Genomic DNA, 9818 nt, shown 5'->3' on the forward strand with positions numbered 1-9818 from the left:
CATCATTCAGTTGAAAGTTGATCAGAGCGAAGTATTTGCAAGCCACATGACTACCTCTTCCCGAGTTACTACATGGCTTTTAAACTAAAACAGTCCATATATCCAAACGTTTCTTCAAGGACGTCCCAGCTCGAACCATCAAACTGAATGTATTTGGTACTGTTGTGTTTCTAATTGACCCCTAGCCTTCTCTTGTCAAACTAATCAGAACAAGGTTTTGCCACTTTTTCGCTCTCTATAGCCGATTACGCGCAAAAAATATATCAGAACCGATAATGAACGGGCAGAAGTGCATCATCGACTAGAACCAACGGATTTGTCTCGTGTGCTGTTTAGATGATCAAACTCAGAATCTTTTGTCTGTCGATGAGACCTTTCTCGCCAGGGTCCATCAGCTGTGTACAAAATGCATTGAAGCCATCCGTCTGACTACTGTGGTTCTGATCACGTGATTACTTTCACGACGTGACTGTCTGCTGTTCACCTCTATTACTGGTCCATTCCTGAAACTCATCTGCATTTCTTGCGTCTCATGGTTGAAAACAATAGAACCCATTTGCATCTCTTGACGTGCCTTCCATGTGTGCTGATAAATTAGCGACGTATTTACCTATCACCGATTCGAAAATACCGTTGGAAGTTGTAGGTAGCACATACACAAAACCATCAGACTAGGTGAAATGCGGCCGATCCCTTTGGTTTGTTATTGAAGGATAGTCACAATATGCGTAAGAAGTGCCGCCGAGTTGGTCCGAATGGTATGTATACAGCCGTACGACCCTGAGAAAGCCTAACTTTGTTCTCAGTTGCTCGATCTGAAGCCGAGATTTGGGCAGTCCGCTTAACCTTGAGAAATATGGTTATCCATTATGCGGATATAGTAAATAAGATTCAATCTCTCGCTAGTAGCTACTAGTACACTGTCTGCTGGGATCTACACAAAGACTATCAGCCATTTGTCCCGCCGGATTACCAAAGTTAAACACGTTGATGTTGTTGAGAGAATAACACATTTATGCGTTAAGAAATCCAGGTATATGTAACTACCCAAGATGGGAGGATTCCACGATAAAACAACTTTATGGGTATGGGTTTTTCAGTTGCAACAACTCGGCAACAGGCAGCAACCGAAGAAATGTGTTTTTATCAGGAAGGTCAAATTCCTGAAAGTAACCTCAGAACGCCCGAACCCTAGTGATTCACCAAAATCCTAACAGGAAAGTCGGCAGGCATCCAGGCCAGTCAATCATTCAATCAATTCAGCAAAAGCTAATGAATGTTCACGCACGCCACAGAAGCATGACCGAATGTAATCAGCGTTCAGGCATTTCATAGAGGCACGATCGATGTAGATAGGTGTTCACTAACAGCCTATCAGACAGCCTGGATCAATGTCAGAAAGTCCCCTTTAAATAGCGTGGGGCCGTTGTAACTTTTGCTCTCGCTCACGCTCTCTCACTCACTCTCTTGTTCGGAATATAGCTGTTGTGTTCCCTTCTGTGAGTCTATTTTCAGGCACTGGGCACTGGAAGCGGGTCAGCAGTAGACACTACAGATTGGCAAAGCATCAGATAAAATAGTTTTATACCCTTAACTCTGGTTTATTCATCGACATTAACTCGAAAGAATTTACATCTTAAACAGCCAATACGCCAACGCAATAAATCATCCATCTCCTGAATTTTCCCAACTGCCTAGTCTTGGATACATTTCGCTAGTAGACGAAAATCAACGGAAGCATAGGACGAAACAAAATACAGAAACTCGAGAATTCTCAAGCTCCCGAAATTCATCGTTTTTTCCAGTAGTTATATACCACTGGATCATAGTGATAACTTATCGTGTTTATCTCTTGTTTTTTGAGTTCAACTATTTGAAAGATGACCGAGCTTGACGACCATGTTGTGCCATTTCACACGAATCGCTGATATGCAAGCCTGTTGAATGTCTGAAACACTCAGTCAGTCTCAGGAAGACAGTTGAAAAGCACAAAATACAGGTGAATTTAAAATTATTCCTGTGCAATATGCAGGTATTCTCTCATCAAGAAAACCCGTAGGTGGAGAAATGCTTTGGAATCCTCTGTGGGTACTTTCTCAAACAGAACTGTGTTTGCAGATCAATGCAAATTCCACGGCTAAGCGCTCAAAATGCCGGATGACAAGTTTGGGGGGAAATCTTTTAGCCAAATATTTGAAATACAGTAGTGGCATGTACCGCTTGACCAGCTGGAAGATTCACCAAAACGTGGTTTCCTCATTGCGAACGGTGGCATTAGGTCAATAAGCCGTTGGAGGCCTTGGATAACCAAAGATGGGATGACAACATCAGCGCTGTGCAGTTCATCCACCATCATTCAGCGGAAAGACGAACCCATTCAAAACAAGAACAGTACTTTAGGGAGACTATAACAGCGTCAATAACTACGTCTGGCACCAGAGCATAGAGCTGAGAGACAAGGGCTCCTTTTTCCATGGTGGTCTCTGTTTAGAAGGAATATTTTTACGCAAGCGGTTGCAATCCATGGATGAGCGCGTATTCGGCTTGAAATTGAGCATGCACCATCACTCAACTATATCCATTCACTTACTATAATTTTCAGAAATAATTTATCAAATTCCCTCATTCAACCATCTACAACTCAGACGTAATACACTGCTCATAAGATTGCTGACATTTTCTCAACAGCCAGCGACCGGCTTCGTTCTTCCTGGGGCTTGTTCGTTAGACGCAGTCCTCGAGTTTCCGTCAACCTTATATTCCACTTGAGTCCAAATTGCGCGAGATTAGCAAGATACACTCAGTTGCACTCCAGTGTGATTTTCATGGATGACTCACCTGGAACCCAACAGAGTCTCTCGAATATCTCAAGTATCGTATCGGCTGAAATATGAGGCGGCCTGGTAAAGCACATTCATTTGTTTAAGGACATCAGAAACAAGAGATTCAGCTGGATTCCAAGTGAGCCTCCAGAAAAGCGAGTTTGTTTGCAAATGAGTATAGTTCACCTACAACTTCTTTTATCATGATGAACTCCCAAACTTGTTCCAAGCGAACTGCACTGAAGACGTCAAACAGGGTTTCGTGGAATATTTCAATTGGTTGCCGCTCATTTACCCCATCGTCAGACAGACATTTGCGCAGTCACGAATCGATTGCTATTAACCGACCTCGTAAAATTCACCGCGGAGACGGCGCACAACCATGTAGCACCTTCTGTGTGTGTGTGAGAAGAAGAGCAAGTAAATTCAGGTCACATAAGGTCACATAACCACTTATGGGTGGCGACAGACCTTACAGCCTTTTGGACCGTGAGATCTTTCAATTATGCTAATCGCCATCAACTGTAGACCAGTTACAAGCAAACAATTCACAGTATGGATTTCCACTGGAAAATTAAAAGTCCATTTCTTCGATGTGCGCCCCTGATCTCAAGGTCGCAGAAACAGTGGACTGCATTTTTGTACTGACGTACTTGTACAAGTTGGGCTTCGAAACATCAGTTAATGGAGCTAATTAGACATCGCTCAAGTCCCGTCAAACATTCCTCGTTTCCGGAACTAACCGAAACATGCTGATTATGAGGATTCCTCTAACAATGAGTTTTTAAATGAGCAAAATTGCTGTTTTCGCATTGTGGTGCGTTCCCTGTATGAAATACAATTTCAAAACACAACACATTTTTATTCCGAGTGATATTTTGCAACTGGGTGAGGAAATGTGACTGCCTGCTTATTTCCCAATGACATCCTAGTGCTTAGTTTAATTCTTCTAGGCTTCCATCCCAAACTCCAAAGTGAAACCAGTCAGTATCACATTCAAGTGTATTTCAGTTTTTGTCACTCAAAGGGGAAACATATTCATTCCTGTACTTGCTGGGATAATGCAGCAGGACTTGAAGTCAACCCTACTCTTGCGTGAACAACAAACCAAGTAACCAGGTAAATATTTCAACGCAGTTTAAAATTCTATGTTTAAAAATTGGGTGCTGTTTAGGTGCATCCGAATATATGACAAAACCCCTTGCTTTTCTCCTGTCGGGTCAGAAATTACTCGAAATACCACGACCAAAGTTTCAAAAGTCGTTTGGGGACTAAATTTCCCTGCACTTGCGTCTATAGAAGGTGAAAACTCCCTTTGGTTGGGAAGTTATAGTTGTGACTCCCCTTGGTTGGGAAGTTATCGACGTGACGTGGAAGGAAAGGATGTGAAAAGATGTTCACAGTTTCCACGTACGCACCCCGCAGTCCAACTTAATTGGCACATATTGTCTGCGGTGTTGATACCACGTGAAAAAAGTGTGGTCACCAAAATACCATTTTTCTTCCATCAGCCCTTTCTAGCTTTCTCCAAGCCTTAGAAACTGCAAATGATTAGCTGAAGCAAGACTGGGCGAGTAAGGTTGACGGTGATTGCATTCTAGACCCACATTCATCGAGAGTTCCAAGGTTGTATGAATTATGAGAACGAGCGTGTTATGTAGAAACCCTTTTCTCAAATTCCCTATTCTTTCCTCTTTGAATACTTATATTATTCAACACCAGAGGTTGAAGTACTATTCTGCATTAGCAAATTAGGCATCTAAAAGGTAGCTTGTGGTGAAAACACTTTCATGATACGCATTTTATGTGACCCCTGTCTCTCCGGCAAATTTTGGATCTTGAATTTGTCTAGTCTCAGGGTCACGGAAATGTAATGGAACGCTCTGGTGAAGGTATTCACTGGAAGTTGTTTCTTGTCAGTACTCAACCATTTTGGCTTCCACTTAGCTGCCAGCCTTTGCATACCCTGCCGCTCACGGATTACCAACCTAACACGTTCCAAAGATACCTCCAATTCCCCTACTAGTATTCGATAATCTGCCAGATTCATGCCATGAATCTCGTCAAAAACTTCCGGAATTGGCATTGTTTGAGGTGGCCGTGGCCGTGCTACATCTTTCTGAAAATCTCCGTCCTGAAATTTGCTGCACTATTTTTTTATCGATTGAGTATTATGAGCACTTGTCACTCAATGTTTGCATCATTCACACATTCTGCAAGGACTAGAGATTCTGAGACTGCTTGGAGTTCTGCATTCCGGAACACATTACATTGCATTGATACGGCTCACTTCCTAACTTAAAAGATGGTGGAAGTATAGGGTCATGATTTTGATGCTGGAAATCCAATGACTAGACAAGACATTGTATTCAGCTTGGATTGCAACACCTTATTGCTCTTATTGCTTTCTAGATTGGTAGTGTCTGTGACATGAAAATTTTGTTCAAAAGGGGATATGTCGATAGGGATCCACGGCCCAAAGCTGTTCAATGAACTCGGAAAAAAAGGTGTATATTTGCAATGCATTACTCATAAGGTTGCTGGAAACATCAGAAACGAAAGATTCAGCCAGGTTGCAGGTGAGCCTCTCGAAAAACGAAATTCGTTTGCAAATGAGTGTATATTTGAGAAAAAGATTTGTTTGATAGTTTTATTATTCATCACAAACTACACAAGCTAGAAAAACAGATTTATGTAGATTTACTCAAAAGATTTCTTAGACGGCTCCTTGTTCCCTCATAAATGAGGATTCGCCGTTAATTTGATGTACTGATGGTGGGTAGGTCCTGTAAAGTACGCTTGCTATAAATTTGATCCCAACCATGGCCAAGCCATTTCTACTGTGACGCCTTTGTTTCAGCAATGAATATTAGAGTAACGCCACATGGGTGCGGAAGCAATTTAGTTGGTGTAGCGTGGAAAACCGAATGAAAAAAGCAGGATCCCCGAAGTGACAGGGACTACTGTATTACCATAATTAATCTCTGTTGGTGAGTGTGTGTTCGATGATTGGGATCTGGCTCATTTATCTCGGGTGACCTCGTGGATTCGATTACCCGAATGACGTTTATTATTGGAGATAAAGGCGCGGAATATACCCTTTTTATCTTCGTATAATAGCATTCCTCACCCCAGTCTGGAGGTTTAGCCGTTTTCCCTTGCTTACATGGGCAGTCGTTATCTACCATGGTTCACACAATCTTGGTCCATCCGTTTTGTTTCAATGATTCGAGGCATTCAACGGAAAGAAAACAACTTTTTACTGATTTCTGCCTGTTGATTGAATCACCGTTCTAATTTGCATTCAGCAAACCTACCTGTTGTGCGTTGAATCAATCCGCACACTAGAGACATTTTCTAACGCCTCCAGTGTCCGCTCGGAATGTTTGAAGGGACACACTGCTTATAAGGTTGCTGATAACTCACTGAGTGCTCGCGATAGGTTACGCCCCTCTTGAATTTACGTCAACCTCATGTTCTACTTGAATACATTTCGGTTTCAGCGGAAGACTTAGCTGAACCCCAGCTGCAAAAATCATGTATTCTATGCTTAGGTTCAAGTAGAATATAAGATTGACGGAAACTTGGGGACCGCGCCCAACTGGCACACCCCAAGAAGTACCCAACTCATCGTGAACTGCATAATAGTTTTCCTCAGTCTTAAACACTACTCTGCGGTATCTCGAATATCTTTCCGACTGAAAACAAGGCGGTCTTTTTGTAGTGCGTTCATTTGGAAAATATCATAAACGAGGGGTTTAGTTGGGATCCATTTAAGTCTCCTTTATTTACAAATTCGTTTGGTCAAGTTTTATCGGTGACAAGTCAGGTGTTGTGCGTTGCTAGTGAATCTATGTCTGTTCATGTGTTGTGTGACAATATCTACATGCTTTCCACTGGTTCTCCCGAACAAATTGGACCATTTGTTGCATGGCAAAAAAGTGCATAATTCTGTTTTGCGCAAGCGCCTGTATTGTCGTCGCTCCAGATCTCCAATTTTTACCTAGCTGTGGTCATGAATGATAATGCAAGCACGTCCCATCAAGGACAGTTCTCCATTTTCTGCTTCCCAGATGTTGATGCCACAAAAACTAATCAGAAGAGTTAACAAACAAAAGTTAACATATGGCTAGCAGTCTGTGTCATGGGTATGTGCTGCGGGAAAGCCTTATTTATCGGGTTTTTAAGCCTTCACGGTAGCTCTGGTGCAATACAGTCGTAGATGAAACAAGGGGTTGCGGAAAAGCTATCGGGTTAGCCAAGGTGTTGCAATCCAAGCTGAATACAATGTCTAGTCATATTCTTGGATTTCCAGCATCAAAATCATGACCCTATACTTCCACCATCTTTTAAGTTAGGAAGTGAGCCGTATCAATGCAATGTGTGGGTTTCCGGAATGCAGAACTCCAAGCAGTCTCAGAATCTCTAGTCCTTGCAGAATGTGTGAATGATGCAAACATTGAGTGACAAGTGCTCATAATACTCAATCGATAAAAAAATAGTGCAGCAAATTTCAGGACGGAGATTTTCAGAAAGATGTAGCACGGCCACGGCCACCTCAAACAATGCCAATTCCGGAAGTTTTTGACGAGATTCATGGCATGAATCTGGCACATTATCGAATACTAGTAGAGGAATTGGAGGTATCTTTGGAACGTGTTAGGTTGGTAATCCGTGAGCGGCAGGGTATGCAAAGGCTGGCAGCTAAGTGGAAGCCAAAATGGTTGAGTACTGACAAGAAACAACTTCCAGTGAATACCTTCACCAGAGCGTTCCATTACATTTCCGTGACCCTGAGACTAGACAAATTCAAGATCCAAAATTTGCCGGAGAGACAGGGGTCACATAAAATGCGTATCATGAAAGTGTTTTCACCACAAGCTACCTTTTAGATGCCTAATTTGCTAATGCAGAATAGTACTTCAACCTCTGGTGTTGAATAATATAAGTATTCAAAGAGGAAAGAATAGGGAATTTGAGAAAAGGGTTTCTACATAACACGCTCGTTCTCATAATTCATACAACCTTGGAACTCTCGATGAATGTGGGTCTAGAATGCAATCACCGTCAACCTTACTCGCCCAGTCTTGCTTCAGCTAATCATTTGCAGTTTCTAAGGCTTGGAGAAAGCTAGAAAGGGCTGATGGAAGAAAAATGGTATTTTGGTGACCACACTTTTTTCACGTGGTATCAACACCGCAGACAATATGTGCCAATTAAGTTGGACTGCGGGGTGCGTACGTGGAAACTGTGAACATCTTTTCACATCCTTTCCTTCCACGTCACGTCGATAACTTCCCAACCAAGGGGAGTCACAACTATAACTTCCCAACCAAAGGGAGTTTTCACCTTCTATAGACGCAAGTGCAGGGAAATTTAGTCCCCAAACGACTTTTGAAACTTTGGTCGTGGTATTTCGAGTAATTTCTGACCCGACAGGAGAAAAGCAAGGGGTTTTGTCATATATTCGGATGCACCTAAACAGCACCCAATTTTTAAACATAGAATTTTAAACTGCGTTGAAATATTTACCTGGTTACTTGGTTTGTTGTTCACGCAAGAGTAGGGTTGACTTCAAGTCCTGCTGCATTATCCCAGCAAGTACAGGAATGAATATGTTTCCCCTTTGAGTGACAAAAACTGAAATACACTTGAATGTGATACTGACTGGTTTCACTTTGGAGTTTGGGATGGAAGCCTAGAAGAATTAAACTAAGCACTAGGATGTCATTGGGAAATAAGCAGGCAGTCACATTTCCTCACCCAGTTGCAAAATATCACTCGGAATAAAAATGTGTTGTGTTTTGAAATTGTATTTCATACAGGGAACGCACCACAATGCGAAAACAGCAATTTTGCTCATTTAAAAACTCATTGTTAGAGGAATCCTCATAATCAGCATGTTTCGGTTAGTTCCGGAAACGAGGAATGTTTGACGGGACTTGAGCGATGTCTAATTAGCTCCATTAACTGATGTTTCGAAGCCCAACTTGTACAAGTACGTCAGTACAAAAATGCAGTCCACTGTTTCTGCGACCTTGAGATCAGGGGCGCACATCGAAGAAATGGACTTTTAATTTTCCAGTGGAAATCCATAAATTGTATTGTTTGCTTGTAACTGGTCTACAGTTGATGGCGATTAGCATAATTGAAAGATCTCACGGTCCAAAAGGCTGTAAGGTCCTACCCAGTGCACGGTCCAAAAGGCTGTAAGGTCTGTCGCTACCCAGTGAACCAAATGTAAATCAATGAAGAATTATCTCCGGCGTTTGTAGTTTTCTGGCAGTATTTTGACCGGTAAGTGCACAACTCAAAACAGGGATGAAGTGCAGCTTAATCTCCTTCCACAGTCATCTCAGGAATTTTGAAACATTTCCGGCATAAAATTTCAATGTGATTAATGAGAGATTTTCTTTTACAGAGATTAATGTGGACCACTTGGATACAAGCTGTCTAGGTAGGTCAGCCGGATAATACAACGAATGGTAGGGTCTTGAAGGGGAATCCATTGGTCGGAAAGACAACCGAATACTTTGGCAAGGTAGAATTTGGCTCAACGAAAACCGGGTGAGTAAACTGTTAGGGTGCACAAACCCTCAGGCCAGTGTGTGAAATTATGTGGAAGTTTTTCATCAAACCGTATGTCCGTTTGTCAAGTTTACCTGCCACGGTGAATGGTAGCGCGATGATACTCAGGAAGCTGTGACGGTATTTTCTAAGGATTCCTACTGGTTGCTCCCTTAGACAAGTTTACATGGCATTGAAATTGTTTTCGGACTCATGCAACATCTGCAAGATGGCACAACTGGAGTGAAAAAGACTGACAAGGCGATGGTTGCGTGTAGTCAAAAGGCTTTAAGGGATACTGGTTACAGAGTTGAATACATTTTGCCAGCACACAGGTCATGGCTAGGCAGCTGCCATTAGTATGTATGTATGTATGTATGTATGTATGTAAGTATGTATGTATGTATGTATGTATGTAAGTATGTATGT

Source organism: Opisthorchis viverrini (genome assembly GCF_000715545.1).
Source record: "Opisthorchis viverrini unplaced genomic scaffold opera_v5_84, whole genome shotgun sequence".
Taxonomy (NCBI): domain Eukaryota; kingdom Metazoa; phylum Platyhelminthes; class Trematoda; order Opisthorchiida; family Opisthorchiidae; genus Opisthorchis; species Opisthorchis viverrini.